At 42.6% G+C, this 21,205-nt stretch overlaps 1 long non-coding RNA gene across 2 annotated transcripts in view; it reads right to left on the bottom strand.

Moving 5' to 3' along the window:
- Positions 1-2,689: 2,689 nt before the first annotated feature.
- LOC309533377 overlaps positions 2,690-21,205 on the bottom strand; it is a 29,120-nt gene continuing 10,604 nt past the window's right edge. For both annotated transcript variants that reach the window (XR_014220187.1, XR_014220188.1), the window contains exons 3-4: positions 16,397-16,530; positions 2,690-5,244 (exon numbers count right to left, since the gene is read on the bottom strand). This is a non-coding gene — a long non-coding RNA (uncharacterized lncRNA). The remainder of the gene's footprint in view (positions 5,245-16,396; positions 16,531-21,205) is intronic.

Genomic DNA, 21,205 nt, shown 5'->3' with positions numbered 1-21,205 from the left:
CTTAGCCTGTTTTGCCCTTGAAGGACAAAAGTAGAATTAGTTGGCTCTGTCTGCCCTTGGCTCTGCTTTTACCCAACTCTTGAGCTCCCTGACCTCTGCCCCAACAGGCACCAGGCATCACTGAATAAATTAAGCCTCAGCCAACAACTTTATGGAATTATTTGCAGAGTTGGAAGCTCCATTTTTAGTGATTAATAGAAAGCTAGATAATTGTCATAAGAGCTCATTCTATTTTCATCAGGCCTTTGGCCTTTAATTATCAATGGTCTTTTTGTGTGGGGGGGATGTTTTAAGCTCGTTTTTTTAAAAAAAATAAATCAGATTTTTAGGATTTTAAAAATGCCAGTTTTAATTGTTGGTGGGGGGGGGTTGTTTGCCTAAAACATCATCGATTTGAGTTGCCACGGTAAAAAGCGAATAACAAATTTTGAAGATGATGATAATAAATGTCCTATAAGTACAAAAGACAATACACACACACACACGCCTTTGGGGATTGCTGCACAAATAATCTCAACTTGTAAAGACTTCAAAATATTTTTTATAAATGAAATAAATACCAATTTTTTCTCAAGGTGAGTCATTATTTAGTGCATAGGTTTTTGCACAGAAATTGTTCTAGTTTATTCTATTCTAGTGAGGCAGCAGGAGGCTTTGTGGCTCTTGCTGCCCTCAAATTCTCACAGAGAAGAAATATCTCACAACCTGCTGTCGCTCTGCAAGCGCTATGAAAGGGGGACTTTTCCACCCCTTACCCACTGTCCAACCCGTGATCAAGGCTGTGAGAGGCTTCACTTAGAAGCATTCTCTTGCCTTCTGCCTGCTACGCGGGGGGGGGGGGGTCTTTTTATGCATAGAATTTCTCTTCTTCCTCATGTGTGAGACTACATGGCTGTTAAAGCTATCCTCCCTTGTGCTCTTTCACAAGATTGTGCTAAATTTTCTGTCCTGTGGGCTTTGGGAAAGTAAACCTAAAGCTCTTTGCTGTCTAAATATAAACCTCCTTTCTAAAGTTGGTCTTAAAGGGAGGGAGCACTCTTGGTTGGGTATAGAAATGCTCTAAAATAGCCAGGCAGCCCAGGGGTGGCAGCCTACTCCCCAAAAAACCCTAATTTTTTTACATTTTATTTTCTAATTTATTTGTGTTGTGCGTACATGTGTACTGAACATGGAAGAGGCTCAGAAGTGTGCGCACACGAGTTTTCATGGCATTGGTCTGCAAGCATTGCATAGGAAAGTCACATTTGCTCAATTCTGATCCAAGCCGCAGGCTTTGTCGCCTATCATAGGATAGCTTGTCTTACTGCCTCAGTTCTTTAATGGCAATGGTGGTGGTTTCAGCAGGTTGGGAACAGAAAAAGCAGATGAGGAGGAGTTCATAGTTAGAGGGGTTGAGAAGACAGTCTGGAGTTAGACGAGAGAGGGAAGATAAGTCTGTGGGTTGGGCTAGTCTGGTGTGAGAGAGTGAGAGAATTTGTTAAGAGGAGTCAGTCAAACAGTTGAAATAATCAGTCAGAAGGTATTAGGAAGGTATAGGCTGGTAAAGAAACTAAAGTTAAGATACTAACAGGAATATTATGAGAGAAACTATAAACTTGTCAATGTTTGTAAAATAAACTTGTTTTTTGTGGTTCACTTTTAACAACTGGCTGGACTCAGTGTTTTACCAGAGAGTAACTGGTTGGTGGCAGTGGGGAAGTGAGCACAGTGGTGGCACAGGGATCAATAGACCGTTAAACGTTTGGGGACCCTGTGCGATTGCCACACCGCCCCCCGGGACGCTCTTCACACCCTGGGGTGCACAGCACATGCGCCGCTCCGGGTGCCAGAGCAGCTAGCGCCGCCTCTGTGCGTGAACAAATGTCTATTTTTAAAATAAAATAAAGGATTGCCACATAGACCACCGATTGCCTATGATGGGCAAGACAGGACTCTGCTTGAAAAAGAACAGGTGCATTTATCTCTTGATATAATCAGTGTTTAAAACATCCTAGAAATAGAATGAGGACATTTTGAACAGTATGAATAAGAACTGGCACCATAAACATTTGTGACTTGATGCTGTGTGTTCGTTGCTAGGCTGCAGTGGTAGATGCAAATGAACCTTCTGCACACTGAAGGTAAGATTTGATAGTTGAGATCACTAGTTCATTTGCTATGCATTATTTGGTTCTGCACATGTTGTTTGAAGATAAATTTGAGGCCCTGGATTTCATCTCCATCGATAACACTGGTAGGCAGGTATAGCTATGTTTGTGTTAAAGATTTATCCTGTGTTCCCCTTGTTTAGCAGATGTTTGAGAAGTGTTCCTTGCCGCCACATATATTGTTTATGATGAGGCTTAGGCATAAAATAAATGTACTAGTTGGCTAAGGAGAGCTGGAACATGTTAAGTGCTTAGCTGTTATATAAGGAGAGACAAAGGAAAAAGAATTGGCTTTCTGTTCCATGATATTTTTCTATTAAAAATGTTTCCATAATCTGGTTGATTATTTCGTAGAAAAGTAGGGTAGACATTAAAGAAATAAAGTAGTAGGACTTGTACAATTTACTACTAAAGCTGTAACTTTGATACAGAAGTGAAAAGAATCTTAACAGTGCTAAGCTATACTTTTTTGGACAATACATAAAATATTTCTTTCTTTCTAAACCGTTTCAAAGAATTCTGGATTAAATTTCTCCAATGCCTTATTGTTGTTGTTGTTGTTGTTGTTTTATTAACTATCTATACCACCCTTCATCCAAAGATCAGAAGGTGGGTCACAACAGAAAAAAACCAAAATGAGAGCACAAAATACATAATAAAACAAAATTCAAGAGGACACCAGCCATTGAAAATCAAAAGCAGGGAAACTCTCCCTCTTTCCTTTTCAGTGCTGAGGCCAGGAAGCCTCCATAATCGTCTTGTGAAAGCCCCCTTCCCTTTCTCCTCCCAAAATGTTCCTTCCAGCCCCAGTCACTGACCAGGGAGGTGATATAATGGGATAGCAACTTCTTAGGAATTCATAAGGCCGCAAATCTGTGCGGAGAAGGCTTTATATCAATGGTGACCAACCTTTTTTTGACCCGAGGAGCATACACTTGGCCAACCCCTGGGGGGGGGGCACATGCCAACAGTGGGAATAGCCACCCCACACAAACATAATCTCACATGCAAGCCCACAGCACATATACACAGACAGCCCCTCTCCATCAATCTGTGTCATTAGCTGGGGAGAGAGATTATAGCCTCTGACTCATCAAATGACCAGTCTGGTGGTTGAGGAGGAGATTTGTCAAGGTGATGGGCTGGGAAGAGAGAATTAAATCTCCTTGCCTACCTTAGCTCTGTGTCTACTTAAAAAACAAAACAAAAAACCACCTTTGCTGCTTCTGACAAAATTAGTACGATCTTCAGAGTGCAGAAAAACTTGCTTCAGGGTGGCAGATCAGGGCCACCCGATTTCTACTGTGGAAAATTTACTGGAGACCCTGTTAATTTGCTTGCTGCAATGTTGCCATATAAAGTGGCATAAACAACCTGTGGAGTTCATAATGACCTGTGTAGGTCATAATGTTGTTGCATTTGGCACATTCCTTTGCCTATTTGCTCGGACGTCGCACAGAGTCCGATGGGAATTGTCAAGGATGTGCACACAAAAATTGCAGCCTGTATTCGTAGCTGCTAGAGACTCTGACAAGAAGATGCACGAGGCAAATGAATATGACTCAATTGTCGAAAATGACTAGAGCATTAAGTGATTAATGGGACTTGAACAAATAGCTAATAGCTAGGAAATGTTCAGAGTGAAAAGTGAATAAAACTCTGGCACCCTCCAACCTTTGCTTGGTGCCTGGTTTTGCTTACTGAAATAACTCTAAGCCAAAGCTCATAATACTCCTAAAGCCTTGCTGGACCAAAGAAAAGGCTGCAGCCTCATAGGAGCCAACTAGATGACTATGAGGAGCCCATAGGCAGGGCATGAAGAGAATTGTGCTTCCTCCCTCACGTTCCCAGCGACTGGCATTCAGAACCATGCGTTCTCTGATTCTGAAAGTAGCATATGCCGTCATGACTAGTAGCCATCAATAGTCTTTTTTTCTCACAAGGAAAGGCCAGCTGGATCAGGCCAAAAGCCCATCTGGTCCAGCATTCTGCTCTCACACTGGCCAGCCATATACCCATGGGAAGCAGCACTTGAGTGCAACGGCCAAGTTTCATGGCTGAAGAGCAATTTGGACTAAGGCCAGCCAACCCTGGTCCAAATCCAGCAGTCCAAGGCACCACACCAGGCATGGAGGCAAATGATGAGGAAAGGGACGAGCAAATTCGACTGGCAACGTGACAGCAAGTTGTTTAAAATAGGAATGGGAAAATCAAATCCTTATGTGTGAGGGAGAAATGAAGGAGAGAAGGGAGCCTAGGAACCCAACTTTGGGATTGTGGAACCGAGAATATTATGTGTGAATATGAACACCCAACTCTGTGGTGCTACAACACCGGCAACGCATACCTTGAAGGGAGAGGTAATCCATGTGGTATCCTCCAGATGCGGTTGGACTAACTCTCATCAGGCCCAGCCAACATGGCCAATGGTAGGGATACTGGCAGTTAGGGTCCAACAATGTCTAGACAGCACCGTGTTGGCTACCACTGCCTTAGAACCATATCAGGCAGATAAACTGGCCCAGAACTTTAAGGTGAGGCACAAGTCATTGTTATTAGAACTGCTACTGCTAAGTGAACATGTAGACAGTTTCAGCATGACTTGTTTAAGGTGCAGTCAATGCAAACCGGGTAGCTGCCACTTAATTCAATTTCAACATATCTTTAAAAATTGTTGAAAATGAACATTTGGCACAAGCTTGCTTTTTTTTAAGCCCTGTAAAATGAATTAATTAATTAATTTTAACATTACTCTGATTCTGGATGAGGCCACTCCCGGAATGTCAGTGGGCCTCAAAAAAATAATAAAAAATACACTTTTGTTGCTCCACTGAAGTGACCCAAATAGGCTGATCGTAACTTAGCCACTATAAACAATGGGTGGTGTTCCAATGATGTCAGAGTAGACCCGTTGAAATTAATGATCCCTAGTTTGTCGATTTCCATTGGTCTGCTGAGTACGGCTTATACCGGATATCACCCATTGGAACTGCAGTTGGAGGTCTGGCAATGACAGCGTACTTCATGTTATCCAGCAATGTTATTCAGGAGGCAGTATGTATACATTTGCTGCCAGCACTCCCATTTGTTTAAGGCCCTGGGAATTTTGGAGAAATGAAAAGAAATCCATCACAATATGTCAACTAAAGTTTGAAATGCTAGGATTTATGGCCTATTCATATATTCCCCAGCAACAAAAAAAGAGGCACCAAGTGATACTCTGAAAGTCACGGCATCGAAGAGGCATGTTGCCTGCCTCCGCTGTGAGCAGCAGTCTGTCCCTGAATACCAGTTGCTTGGAATCACAACTGCGGAAAGTACTACTGTGCTCATGTCCTGCCTTCAGGCTTCAAACAGACATCTGGCTAACTACTATGAGAATCAAATGCTAGATAGGCTTTCAGCCTGGTATTCTTACATTGAGACAGACATTTAGTAACATTGTGACATCGTCACATTATATATATATATATATATATATATATATATATATATATATATATATATATATATATTTGCTTTCGTAGATTTTCACGGGTACAGGAATGCAGGTTTTGGTGTCTTCGGGTGTCTTCCCGTGTAAGAGTCGGGGTGTCTGGGCGACGTTTCGACGAGGTCTCACTCGTCATCTTCAGGCTGGTGCTTTCGGCTTCTTGTTACTGGAACAGAGCAGAGTCTGGTGTTTGAGTTCCTATAAATACTGTTGAGGGGTGTGGTGTATAGCCTCCAACGTTCTGGGTAGAGAGGAAGTTCCTAGATTGGTGTGCCTTTTCTTCTTTTGTTCCTTAATTACTTGAGGGATATCTTGGGTGATATCATGAGTGATATTCTGAATATCACTGGGTGGGTCATTAATTACTTGAGGGATATCTTGGGTGATTTCATGAGTGATATTCTGAATATCACTGGGTGGGTCATTAAGTGTAGATTAGTTGCTAAAGCTTTCGTGTCTTGACCTCTTGAGCTTGTGAAGAGTTTTTCTGAGAAGATGGCTGTGCTGCATTTAGTTGTGCTCTGGCTTGGCTTCGTGTATAGGGGCGAGCTGTGGTTTTGTGCCTTGTGCCAGCCAGATCTGTGTAGGGATTGCAGGGGGGTGCAGCATCCGGAGGTGCCACTATAGTTTGGCTACTGGATGGAGTCTGTAATATGTCTGTGGAGAGGGTCTGGGTTTGGGTCTGGTGTGGTTGATTGGTGACGGCGTTCTGTGTGCCTCTGGTTCTGGTGTCGGTTTTTGTGGGGAGGGCTAATTTCCAGATGTCTGGCAGGCGGGACGTGTCGTCACGCTTGTTCATGTTGTGAGGGTGTTTCTCTATCTCGATGGCTTCCATGATTATTCTCTTGTGGTGATGTTCCATGTTAAAGAGCAATTTGGAATCTGCAAAATTAATTTCGTGTCCTGTTTCTTTCATGTGTTGGAAAAGAGAGGAAGTTTTTTCTTCTTTTTTGACGGCATTCTTGTGTTCTGCGATACGTGCATTTATTCGTCTGTTTGTTTGTCCAATGTACGTGGCTGGGCAGACTTTGCAGGGTATTTCATAGACCCCTTGGTTTTCCAGCTGGATTTTGTCTTTTGGGTTTCTGAGGATATTGGCTATTTTTTGGTTGGTGCAGAAGGCTGTTTTGATATTGTGTTTATGGATGATTTTGCTGATTTTGTCTGTAGTGCCCTTGATATAAGGAAGGAGGGCCATGCCATTGTTTTCTTCTGTGTCTTGGTTTTTGGGGGGTGTTTCTTTTTGGATTAGCTTCGTAACCCTGTTTTTCTGGTATCCATTGGCGATTAACACATTTGAGAGATTCTGTAACTCAGTTGTCAAGTGGTCTTTGTCAGCCAGGCGTTTGGTTCTGGAGATGAGAGTCTTGGCTACGGAGTTTATTTGTGCAGGGTGGTGGTGTGATTGTGCATGTAAGTAGCGGTTGGTGTGTGTTTTTTTTCCGGTAGATAGTGTGTCCTAGGGAGCCATCAGGTTTTTTGTAGATTAGGACGTCAAGAAAGGGGAGTTGGTTGTTGTCTTCTATTTCCATAGTGAATTGTATTTTGGGGTGTAGGCTGTTGAGATGTGTGAGGAAGCTATCTAGTTTTTCTTTCCCGTGTGGCCAAATTACAAAGGTGTCGTCAACATATCTGAGCCAAAGTTTGGGTTTGTGTTCTGACTTGTCTAAAGCATTGGTTTCAAAGTGTTCCATGTACAAATTTGCGATATATATATAATTAGTTTTTTAACATATCATTTTTAACAGTAATTAAACATGCTTTTACATCAAATTCAATTTTTTTTACTTCCATCAGTCATGTCTGAAAATTTTCCAGTCTAATCTCTTAATATGCATTTCTTATCTTCCCTATTACATTTCAAACTCATAACCAATATCTCTATCATTTTCTACATTGTAACACTTCGTATATTTCTGCTTACAAAACTTCTTGTAGTCCTACTAGCGTAATTTGTTGATTACAGTTGCTCTTCAAATAATTCATATACTTCTTCCAATCTTCTTTAAATCTCTGGTCCCGCAGGTTTCGAATCCTTCCTGTCATTTTGTCCAATTCTGCATAGTCCATTAATTTCGTCTGCCATTCTTCTTTCGACATCTTCACATAAGAAATTAAGGGTTGTTCATTTCTTATCTTTTCTGGCAATGCTTGCTGTTGATCGCTGACAGGCGTGGAGATCAATGCGGGGTACGGGATCCGCACATGAATGTGATAGACAGAGTGCACAAACACTTCTAACACACACAAACAACGACAGGGAGCTGAGCTTCAGCTCGGAGAACAGTTCAGCACAAAAAGTTCATTTAAAAAAAAGACTGGCATCAAAGACTGCTTGTGAGCTCTCACATGCAAGGCAGGAGAGAGGTTTTCTGCACAAGCATACAAACTTTGACAGAACTTGCTCTCTTACTCAGTTTAACCAATGTTCAACATCACCATCCCCAGGAAATACTGGTTCTTTTATCGGAGCTCGTCTCTTCTCCCAACACTACGGCCATCACATCCTGTCTGAATGGTATTGAAGATAATATTTGATTTCCAGAGACAATCTTGAAAGTAAAGCTTGCAAGACTTGGATCTCAGCTCACCAGTTTCTTAGGTTTAGCAAAGGGTCTTAATCAACTTGCAATTGGCTCCCCTCCTTTTTTTTTTTTTACAGCAAGTTAAACAAGGGCTTAGATTAGAATTCAGAAATTGAACAGGCCATTATTTCCCATAGATAATGTTTGGTACACAAAGTGTTAGGGCCTCGTAGATTTCATTATTTGAGAGTTTTTGTTCAGGCAACTATCCAGCAACTAAAGTGCTGGCTACAAAAGCTAGGGAAAGCTCTTTTGGTAGGTCATCGGAGTGTCTGTAACCCTTCAACGAATACTCAGCATTTCTGATCAGCTTTGATTAAAGGAGAACAACAAAGCTTGTGCCAGGAGAATGCAGAATTTTTGCCTTAGGCCACGATTCTGGAAAACAGATATCTCTACACAACTGAGTATGGTGGGGAATACTTTGAAGAAACATCTCCAGAGAAGGAAAGGACACAATAAGGCCTTATTTCCAGATTTTGAAATCTAGTTGTGCTTGTGCATTTCAGCAACTCTCTCAAATATAAATCCCCACACTTTCCCTTGCACATCCTGAAAGTAGGTGTTTCACTCCTTTGAATGTGGGGTGGTGCAGAAATACAATTGTTGGCATCCGTCAACAACAGCAGCAGAGTGCGCCTCCGGTGGGTGAAATCAAACTGCTGTGTTAGCAGCACTCAAGTGACCTTCTCAGAGCTCAGGTCTGGGAAGTGTGTATGGAGGTCCTGGGCTGCCCAGATGACAAGACCCGCCCCCTCTCTTGGCCTCTCTGACGCGGTCCAAAGGAAAGCAGAGCCATATGTTTGCCATCAGCTTGGCTGCAGGAGTTGCTGACAGGAAGTGTACTGGGCACCATCCAACTGTCTTAGGGACTCCAATCCAGATTTCTGTAGGGTTTACTCCTTAGCCTTTTCTTCTCCTGAAGATGACCCACAAGACAGTGGAGGATAGATAAGAAATGACTGGGGTAATTCGGTTGCTTCTGGCGAGAGCAGGAAGCAAGCAAGCAAGCAGAATGGGATTACAGTGGTACCTCTGGTTACGTAGTTAATTCGTTCCGGAGGTCCGTTCTTAACCTGAAACTGTTCTTAACCTGAAGCACCACTTTAGCTAATGGGGCCTCCTGTTTCTGCCGCCGTGCCACCGGAGCATGATTTCTGTTCTCATCCTGAAGCAAAGTTCTTAATCCGAGGTACTATTTCTGGGTTAGCGGAGTCTGTAACCTGAAGCATATGTAACCTGAAGCGTATGTAACCCGATGTACCACTGTATAAAGGAGCACATCCCTGGTTCAGGTGTTTCAAAGAAGTAGTGTGAGAAGAAGCATAAGCGATTCCTGCTTCAACCCATAAATACATAAATAAATCCATAAATTTCTTAAAGTATATGCTCAAAGAGAAAGCATTATGATAATCCACGCCACCATGTTTGATCCGTAGTTCTGCTTTGTTGGTTCATTCAGATCAAAAGAGTTGCAGAAAAACCTCTCAGGAAGAGGAATATTATCCGTGTAAGCTGTAAAATCAAGCTCCCCTATGGGATTACTTATGGTGTGTGGATTGAGTAGGGCCTTCCATCACTTCCCACTTCTCACTTCTCCTGCCCACCAAGGCCCTCTTAGAAGAAGGAGGAGGCCGAAGCAGTTCCTGCTGCTTGAGGAAGTCCCCTTGCCACCAAGGAGCACACTGGGATTCCCCAGCATTCCAGGCAGGAAACTTGAGCTACTTGTGTGTGTTTCTGGCCAATACTGGTCATATTTCCATGACTGGTTTCTATTCCAGACCACAGACAAACATGTAAACTGCTGGAATTTCCACTGGAATTCTCTGACACCCCTTGATTGTAAGTGAGCATTCCACTAACGAGAGGAGGAGTTAAGGCATGGGTAGGCAAACTAAGGCCCGGGGGCTGGAACCAGCCCAATCACCTTCTAAATCTGGGCCACAGACGGTCCGGGAATTAGCGTGTTTTTACATGAGTAGAATGTGTGCTTTTATTTAAAATGCATCTCTGGGTTATTTGTGGGGCCTGCCTGGCATTTTTACATGAGTAGAATGTGTGCTTTTATTTAAAATGCATCTCTGGGTTATTTGTGGGGCATAAGAATTCATTCATTTCCCCCAAAAAAATATAATCCAGCCCCCCACAAGGTCTGAGGAACAGTGGACTGGCCTCCTGCTGAAAAAGTTTGCTGACCCCTGAGTTAATATCTTGCAAAGAGTGATGCTCTGATGTGAAATTTTCAGCTTCCACAGCACTTGTTTTAGTTCAGTTGCTGAAAAGCCTGAGTTTTTGCAAAGAGCTGGTGCTTTTGATGTAGCAGTTGGGGTTTTGTAGAATTTGCTGCCTGCCGTTGACTCTGCTTTCATCTAGCAGGATCTGCTCTTGGAGGAAATGTGTTTGAACACCTTACAAGACAGAAGGAAACCTGAAGGTGGGTGATCAAATATACTGAAAGTGGTAAGCAGTTAAACCAGTCTTGAAAGAATTTGGACGATCTAGCATATCTGCAAAATGATTTGATGAGGTGCAGTTCACCCAAGTATCGTACTATGTACTGTTGATTAATAGGTGTTAGTACCAGGGGCTCACAGCACAAGACCCTCACCACCAACAAAAAATCCTTGTCCCCCAATGCAGCTGCATATTTTTCTTCTTACATTACTGTTATCACAGTGGTGGCAGCAACATCATTTGATGCCCTTCTCACAGAATAATAGAATTGTAGAGCTGGAAGGGACCCCAAGCGTCATCTAGTCCAACCCCCTGCAATGCAAGAATCTCAACTAAAGCATCCATGACAGATGGCCATCCAATCTCAGCTTAAAAATCTCCAAGGCAGGAGAGTCCACAATCTCCTGAGAGAGACTGATCCACTGCCGAACAGCCCTTGCTGTCAAAAAGTTCTTCCTGGTGTTTAGTCGGAATCTTCTTTCTTGTAATTTGAAGCCAACGGTTCAAGTCATACCCTCCAGAGCATGGGAAAACAAGATTGTTCCCTCTTCCATGTGACAGCCCTTGAGATATTAGAAGATGGCTATAATATCTCCTCTCAGTCTCCTCTTTTCCAGGTTAACCATACCCAGCTTCTTCAGCCATTCTTCATAAGGCTTGGTTTCCAGACCCTTGGTCATCTTGGTTGCCCTCCTCTGCACAAGTTCCAGCTTGTAAACATCCTTCTTACATTGCGGTCCCCAGAATTGGACTAAGTATTCCAGGTGCGGTTCTCACCAGGTCTTTGGTGCAGCTGCTGCCTGATGTTTTAATGTACCCAGAATGCAATGCCCTAGCCCATAGATCTATGAAAACTAGACTACTAAAATGGGTCGAGTGACCACATTGGTGAATAGAGGCACAGCCCTGTTGAACCATCTGAGCTGCTTGGGCCCCCAGCCAGTGCTTAACTTGGACCACTGATTGTACACAGCCAGAGCTTTGTGTGAAGCAATCCATCACCACCTCTTCCTATTGAGATCAAGCTCTCTGGAAATAATTACTATCCTTTTCCATAAATGCTGGGAATTTGAGCTTCTCCATATAAATAATGCTCCATATAATTCAGCCTTAACTTTATTAAGGCTAAAGTTATTTTTTTCCTGTCCTTTAGGACTGAGCCTTCTCTGCCCATGGAATTGTTTCCATTGACACATCCTTGATATAGTTTCATGGGCAATTGAACTTGCAAAAAAATAAAATAAAGGTATTCTGGAGATTTCTCCGGAGGGAGAAAATGAAAGGTTATCTTGGAGAGTTTTTTTGGTAGATCTAATGCTAGCAATATAGTTTTCAGGAGGCTCTGCTAATAACTGAGCCTAATGTTTGTAACCTTTCAGTAATTACTTAGCATTTTTGGCTACAGCGCTGAATAAAGGGACAAGATATGTGCCAGGAGGTTGCAGAATTCCTGCCAGCGTTTTGACACTAGAGACTCCTGCTTCCATGCCAACTCATGCTGCAGTTTGAGAGTCAGAAATCTGCTATAACATCCACTCTTTCCCTCTCTCTTGAATGGCCAAAAGTTTGCAGCAAAAAATACTGCCATCTTCCTGTTACTCTTCTATGCCTGTTTCGCAGTTTCCAAACAAGATACATTAATTTGGGTCAATCATCTGGTGGTGGAGATCCCTGTAGAACCTTTAAAACAACAACAACAACAACAACAATAAAACACTTAATTGTTATGTGCCCGGATCCCTCCTACCATATGCCCTCCTGGTGCAGGAAATTGAATACAGTTGGACTTCTGCATAGACATACATTGGGCTATGTTGGCAGCCATTATACTATTGAACTTACTGCACAATTGTAGTCATGTCTGTTAGAAATGGGGAAGAAATTTGGTTCAGCTTGCATTTTAATAGGAACCCACCTAATTTGCATTTTCCAAAAATGTGTGTGGAGGAACGCACAGCTAGCCTTCCAGATCTGCAATTCTGTGAATTTTGCAGTTCAGTTTTCTATCCAAAATATGTCTACCTAAGTGTGCCTTTAAATGTGTTTATTAGTGAAAACATGCACGTCATATGTACATGTGTGTGGGAGAGAACAAAATTGCCTGCAGAAATATGCATATTACAGTAGGAGAAAAGTACAATAATATGCTGATGAATTCTCATGATGACTTTAAACAAAAATTGCAGACTGATGCAGAAAAGGGATGAACTGAACTGCAAACTTCAAAAAAGAGGAACTGAAAGCTGACAGATACACCCATCCGTCATGTCTACATAGAAGGAAGTCTCATTGATTCAGTTGGACTCAAGTCCCCAATAAGCATGGATCCCACTTCCCCTCTCTTGAGAAGCTCAGAACTTCTTACACTTTCCTCTCCCATGCAGGTACTGACTATGTTGAGACATCTTCCGCATCAAGACTGTAACAACATTGTATGCCTTTCGAGTTTCTGTTTTGTTGCATGGGGCTCTAAAAGGTTAACATGGATGAACATTTATGGTACACTCTGCCATGCAAATATATATACCCCTGCCCCATGGAATGCTCACTCATCAGATGTCAAGGAAATAAATAACGAGAAAACTTTGAGAAGACGCCTGAAGACAGCCCTGTATAGGGAGGTTTTTAATGGTTGGATGTTTTGTTGTGTTTTTATATTTGTTGGAAGCTGCCCAGAGTGGCTGAGGCAGCCCAGTCAGATGGATGGGGTACAAATAATAAAGTTGTTATTTGGTGGGAAACAACCACTTCTGAATGGAGTTCATCAGAATTGTGTGGTAGCAAGAGCACAAAGAAAGGATTATAAGTGTGAAGTGGGCTCTGAAACTACATATTGCAGTGGATCCTTACCAGGGTGGGTTGGGTTGGTGGCATGGCAGAGGCCTCCCAACAGTGGCATGACTGTATCCTACTGGGGTGTAGAATGGCAGTGGCAAGGCCAGGGCATTGTTGGCACACTCAAAAGAGCATTGCAAAGCCCCTACACTATCCCCAAAAGCAGCAATAGCAATAACTACTCATTGTGACGCTGGAACGCAAAGCAGCTAGGCTAAGATGGCTTCCCCACCAGCCACTCCTGAGCCTCCTCTGCAACATGTCTGCTCCATCCATGTTATTCCCCAGGAAACTATAAGCTCACAGGAGCTCAAGGAAGGGAATTTCTCCCTTTCCCCTCTCCAGTTTCGTTTTTCGTTTCCAACTGACACTCAACATCTTGTGGCTCCTGAGAATAATTAGTACTCCCAAACTAGGGGGTTTTTTGGCGCGCAGGAGGGGGAGGGATGAAGGTTAAGGCAGTTGTTTTGTTTGTATTTTTGCAAGAGCACGGGGGTTTCCCGGCTGCGTACTGATACTTCCCCCTAGTTTCTCAATGGCCCCATTTCTCTCGGCACTCACCACCTCAGTTCACTGTTAGGGGGAGCATGTGGCTTGCAAAATCTTGAGATGAAATGTGAGGCTTTGCACCTGCAATGGGAGTTAATTCAGTAGTTGGTAGCAGTTTTGGTTTTGCAAGAGTTTATCAGTTGTTGACATATGAAGAGGAAGCCAAACTTAAAGGGAGGGAGAGAGAGATGACACAGTTTCCATGAACGTCTTCTGATCTTCTTGTCAGTTGGCTGGTGTAAGTCTCTCTTGTAGGGCAGATGTCAGTGGCTGGATTAGCGGCTGGGTCATAAGATAAGCTTCTTTAATTGGCTTGTTCTAAAGCACACAGCCATTACGGAGCAACACCACCTACATCTTTTAAACTCTGTGTAAAGTTACACTGCAATTAAGAGAAGTGGCATGGAATACAAAAGCACGTCCTTTGTTTTTATTTTTAATAAGCGAAATAAAATGTTGGTCCTTAAAAAAAAAAGCAATATGCAAACTGCAGTCAGTTTCCTTGGTTACAATACAACAGTATCTTTCGGTGAATGCTTTCACATTCGTGGACCTATAAGGTTCAAGGGGACATGATTGCTCTGCCCTTTCGCTACTTCCCCTTTAGTTCCACCTCTGTGGCAAAAAGAAGAAGTCCTAATTAGCACAAAGTGCCCTTTGGATCAGCTCTGTGAAAACGTTAAGAATGTATGAAGAGCCTTGGTGGATCAAACCAAAGATCCACGTAGTCCAGCATTCTGTTTTCGCAGTGACAACTCAGATCAATAACTATGGGAATCTCACAAGCAGGAAGTGGGTGCAGCAGAACTCATGTCCTACAAGAAAATTGCTTACTTAAGGAGACAATGCCCCTGTGGCTCTGGACAAACAGAAACAACAGAGCATGTGCTTCTCCAGTACCTATACTATAGAGACATTCGCATTAGCCTCATCTCCCCACTACTCCGTAAGTACCCAGGGTGCACAGGACAATTTTATACCCCACTGCTGATGTCAGATACCAACCCTGCTACAACATAGTGTTGCCAGATTCTGAACAGCAGAGTTCAAAATTTGTGCCACAAACTAGATTTAATGAACAATCACATCAGAGTACTCTCAAAACTGATAGTTGTAATTTTTTATATACTAACCTTTTATGCTCTTCCATATCCATTTAATGATGTTGACCCTTCTTTTAGTTTTTTTTTTAGATTCTTATAGTCTTTTAGATATACCTTCTGTTTTAATATTTTTTTAGGTTTCCAAAACGTTTTACATATTCTAAATGATTGTTCCCCACCCTACTTATGCTGGTCTATGACCATAATAAAGATTTCATTGATTAAACTCATGTCCCTTGTGATTCCCACTGAAGTGCACTGACTTTCAGAGTGCCTTCCTTGTCCTGGGTAACCAACAATTGCTACCAGAAAGTGGGAAAATCCGGGAGCCTTGCATAATGAACCACTCTGCCCTTTGCATCTCAGCCTAGGCCATCAACCATTTCCAGGCAATAGGCTTAGAGACAAACTGGACACGTCATTAAATCAGGAGGGGCTGTAGGACAACACTGGAACTAACCCCTACTACTCTGCTGCACCCCAACCTCACCCACCCACCCCCATCCGTAAGTGGCAGTGATGCTGCAAGTGGGGTGCTGGGGTCAAAGAAGGGAAGAAAGACATAGGTTGCAGTTCCCAGAAGGTCTATGGAAATCACCTTAGCAATGAGTGCTGCATACTGAAGAGGAGGGACAGGGGTGGTGCTGTAGTCTAAACCACAGAGCCTCTTGTGCTTGCCGATCAGAAGGTTGGCGGTTCGAATCCCCACGACGGGGTGAGCTCCCATTGTTCTGTCCCAGCTCCTGCCAACCTAGCAGTTTGACCAGTGCAAGTAGATAAATAGGTACCGCTATGGCGGGAAGGTAAATGGCATTTCCGTGCACTCTGGTTTCCGTCACTGGGTTCCGTTGCACCAGAAGTGGTTTAGTCTTGCTGGCCATATAACCCGGAAAGCTGTCTGTGGACAAACGCCGGCTTCCTCGGCCTGAAAGCAAGATGAGTCCCGCAACCCCATAGTCGCCTTGGACTGGACTTAACCATACAGGGATCCTTCACCTTTTTTTACCTTTACTGAAGAGGGTGCCATTTTTAAATGCACCTGAAGGGAAAATTTCAAAAACCCAAAGCAAAGCCCATCTTCTCTATTTAGTTGGAAAGATTATATGCTGCTTTCCAAATAAATGGTTTCAAAAGTTTCCATAGTACAAGGCGTCTTGCAAACATATTGGCAGAGCGAGCCTTTAAATGTATAGTGTGAATGTGGCGGGAGAAATAATGAAGAAATAATACCTTGAAACCATTGTCACACCAGCTGATCCACAGTGGGGTCTTATCGGGTTCTGCTGGCTCAACCTGGTTAATTGGCACTTGACTGATGTATATGTTCATCCTGGTGCTTCAGAGAAGGTAATAATCTATGGTATCTGAAATTAATCAAAATCGCATTAATAATGATTTGATTTTCTGATATGAAATAGATTGCCAACAGTGAATGTCTCAGCAGTGTTCACGGATTCAACATACTGCTAGAATTACTAATTTTTTTAAGAAATAAAAATGACATCTCTTCTATTGGATGACTCCCCGTGTTTTTGCTGATAGGATGTTGACCTGAATTAGTGCAAATTGTTTGTTATATATATACTTTTACAACTGAATGAACCCAAGGGCTAATAATAATGATTTTTTAAAAATACTTCATCAAATGTCTCCATTACATAGTGTTCGCTGTAATTGTTTCCTGCAATAATGATAGCTAATGATTTCAGCCATTTGTTTGTAAGTTGGTGACAATCAGAATTAATCACTTGACTTGATAAAAAACGTTCAGGTAATTAGTAATTCAGCTTTACAAAGGAGAAAAAATTGTGCAATTAATGTTCTACATTTGAAAAGTGTGTCATTGCATTTTAAGGCTTGAACTACTTATGATCTTGGCAAATGTTATTTTCCAAACTCCCTTTTGCTGAGGTTACATGAAAGGGCGAGAGGAAAGTGGAGCGCTTTATCAAAGAATAATAGTATTTATTTCCAACCCTGGGTGTTTCCAGGTGATCTCAGTGATAGCAGGGTGGAATCAGGGCAATGGAAAGAAAATGATTATTATCTCCAAGGAGTTTTCTCCAAGGAGTTCAACGTAACGTGGGTGCTTCTTCCACTCCAAAATTTATCCTCACAACAAGCCTGTGAAGTCGGTTGGGCTAAGTGACTGACTGGCGCATGTAACAAAGTGAGCATCATGGCTGAGTAGAGAATTGAACCCGGGTCTCCCCGGGCAATAGAGTGAGACATTATTGGGACTGAATCTGGAAATAGGCAGAGATCTGACATGCAGAATCCAAAGCTATGGTTTCAATTGCCCTTCGATTGCAAGGCTCAAGGATCTGGTGTTGACATACAAAGCCCTGAACCATCCAGAATATCTTAAGGACCACCTGAGTCCTTATAGCTTGGCTTGACCACTGAGCTCACCCAGAGGAGCACTGCTAGTTGACCCTTGTGTCTACAGATGCTCTACTGTAAGTCCAGCATTTAGTGTCGCTGGGCCCATGCTGTGGGACACCTTTGCAGCAAATTGGCCCTAAATAGAGTGAGCTTGCCGAGACAGAGAGATTCCTTCACAAAGACTGCCCTATTATCAGGTGTACCTTTTTATGGGACTGGAGCCCAATCAAATATACAAGTCAAACCTTGCCCACAGCACAGAGACTCTATTTTCAGGCAAAATTCCTGGTGTGGTGCAAGAAATAGCTATAATTTTGTAATGCTATTTATATGCTTGCATGCTCTTGCAGTCTAAGAAAGCACACCCATTGTTCACCAAAGAATTCACGTTGCACTAACAGCACAAAAAAATGTTTAAGTACTTCCTCCTCATTAAAATTAGCATTAAAATATATTGGGTTGATTAAGACAGCTTCTGGGAGTAGTCAAAACATTCCCGTTAGGCAGTCGAGTCCTTTGCAAGGTTCACAAAGGTTTGTTTTGCTTGGATTCTAACTTAATTCTAAAGGCCTACAAATAATGGCAAATTGAATCAAACTCTGGGCTGAAGCTATAGATGAAAATCCCTCCCCAAAGTTGAAGTAGATCATTTTACTACTATTTATTATTCTGTCTGTAAGAGACCTTCATACAGTTACTGCAGGAGCTACTATCATGTGGGAGATTTCTTGATATCATTCAGGTGTTTTTATTTATCTTTGTTGGCCTTTCAGAATAGATAGTAACAGCATAGCACTGAACGCATGAAAAATATTGGGTGTCATTAACACCCAGAGGGACGGGGTATAAATAATAAAATTATTATTATTATTATTATTATTATTATTACAGAAAATAAAATATACTACAAGAGGCAAGATCTCTTCAAGAATTCTACTTACATGTAAAACCAATGGGAAAGAACTGGCCCAGTTGGTTAGAGCATGGAGTTGATAATGCCAAGGTCACAGTTTTGTCCCCTTTGCAAGCCATCTGCATATTCCTACATTGCAGTGGGTTGGACTAGATGACCCTCGGGGTCCCCTCCCAACTCTACACTTCTATGATTCTATCATAAGCACCCCCCATTGGCGCCCCCATCACCCTCTACAAGTTGGAGGGCAACCTTCTGGAGTTTGGAGCCTCATATACTCAGGGAAGCTCCATGTCTTATTTGGAGCCTTGGATGATCAGGGTTCTGAATCATGTATGGACCTTTCGCAAGAGCCTGACACGCTCTACTTCAGAAGTTCACCTTCCAACTCATGGAAAGTGGCAAAAGATGTGTGGTTGTGTATGCCTAGTTCACTCATGCCTGAAGACCCACCTGCCGCATCCAGTTTCTTGTCTTTTGTTTGGCTGCCTAACAGTTACTTGATGGTGGGTTGAATATATGTTCATTATACATGGTGGGTTGAATATATATATTCATTATATTTGTAAAGACAGCATCTTAAAAAGTAAAAAAGTAGAGACATCACCTTGCCAACAAAGGTCCGTATAGTAAAAGCTACGGTTTTCCCAGTAGTGATGTATGGAAGTGAGAGCTGGACCATCAAGAAGGCTGATCGCCGAAGAATTGATGCTTTTGAATTGTGGTGCTGCAGGAGACTCTTGAGAGTCCCATGGACTGCAAGAAGATCAAACCTATCCATTCTTAAGGAAATCAGCCCTGAGTGCTCACTGGAAGGACAGATCTTGAAGCTGAGGCTCCAATACTTTGGCCACCTCATGAGAGGAGAAGACTCCCTGGAAAAGACCCTGATGTTGGGAAAGATGGAGGGCACAAGGAGAAGGGGACGACAGAGGACGAGATGGTTGGATAGTGTTCTCGAAGCTACCAGCATGAGTTTGACCAAACTGCGGGAGGCAGTGGAAGACAGGAGTGCCTGGCGTGCTCTGGTCCATGGGGTCATGAAGAGTCGGACATGACTAAACAACTAAACAACAACAACAACATATTTGTAAAGAGTGCTGCACTTTTACAAAACTCCCCAGTAGGATCACAATTATGAAATATTATCAAATGCAAATAAAACAATAGCAAAGGTCCTATCTCTCTACTGATTGATATACAGTGGACACTTGGGTTGCGAACATGATCCATGTGGGATGTACGTTCACAACCTGCAGCGGCACGCCTGCGGGTTGTGATTCTGCGCATGCGCAAAGCGCTATTTAGCACTTCTGCGCATGCGCGGCTGCCGAAACCTGGAAATAAGCCATTCCAGTACTTCTGGGTTTCGGCGGTCCGTAACCCCAAAAAATGCAACCTGAAGCATCTGTAACCCAAGGTATGACTGTATAATTAATACAAGAAGAACTATTAAGAACAATGAAATCAAAAGTCCTCAATAATAATAATAAAATTATTATTATTATTATTATTATTATTATTATTATTGCCTTCAAATATCTCAAGGGCTGTCCCATGGAAGATTGAGCAGCTTGTTTTCTCCTGTTCTGGAAGGCAGGACTTGAACCCATGGCCTCAAGTTACAAGAAAGGAGATTCTGGCCAGATATCAGGGAAAACTTCCTGAACGTAAGAGCTGCTCGACAGTGGAATGGTCTCTCTCTGGAGGTTGTAGATTCTCCTTACCTGGAGGTTTTTAAGCAGAGGTTGGATGGTCATCTGTCCTGGATGCTTTGGTTGAGATTCCTGCATTGTGGGGAGTTGGACTAGATGACCCTCGGGGTCCCTTCCAACTCTGCAATTCTATTATTCTATTATCTAATAATTTAAGGGTCCATTCACATACTGCATCTTCCCCCCCTTCCTGGTGACCTAAGAATGTGATGGGATGCTCAACAGAGAGAAACTGGGCTTCTTGCCCTGTGTAACAACCCTATCCTGTTAAGTACTCAAAGTGAGAAACCTGACGAAGTACAAAACTGCAGTTGGTACCCAATGCTGCTGGATGCGGGACAGCAATGCGATAGAGGCAGAATTGCTCTCTCCTGTAGGCTCTTTGAGAAAAAGATGCTGGATAGGATGGATCTTGGGCCAGATTCAGCAAGGCTCTCCTTCCGGTCAGCTTCAGCAGTATAGGAGATTTATTGGGTTTTCCGATATTGTTTCTCACAACACATCTAGAACTGCACTCGATTACTGTCAACATCCAACCACTGTTGAAACAAGATCAGATGCAGTCTGGATTGCTGGATGATGCCCCTTGTCTAAAGAAAGTGATCCAACTTAAAGGAGTTTTAAATATGTACCTCAAAACAACAGAGTTTTGGAATATTATGGTCATACCTTATTTCACAATTCACAATATTTCAGCTGGAGAGAGAGAGAGAGAGAGAGAGAGAGAGAGAGAGAGGCAGTTTCTGAGCTAGGGATCACTAGGAAAGGAATTGAAAATAAAATAGCCCATAACATTGTTGCTGTTACAGTGGTGTCTCACAAGACGAAAAGAATCCGTTCTGTGATTCTCTTCGTCTAGCGGTTTTTTCGTCTTGCGAAGCAAGCCCATTGACGGATTAGCGGATTAGCGCTATTAGCGGCTTTTAGCGGCTTATCAGATCAGCTGATAAGCGGCTTAGCAGCTTAGAAAAAGGGTGGGGGAAAGTAAAAAAAAACCCGCAGGAACTCGCAAGACATTTTCGTCTT

The sequence above is a fragment of the Podarcis vaucheri genome (assembly GCF_965113315.1).
Source record: "Podarcis vaucheri genome assembly, chromosome: 5".
NCBI lineage: Eukaryota > Metazoa > Chordata > Lepidosauria > Squamata > Lacertidae > Podarcis > Podarcis vaucheri.
This window is presented reverse-complemented; position numbering and strand designations above follow the sequence as displayed.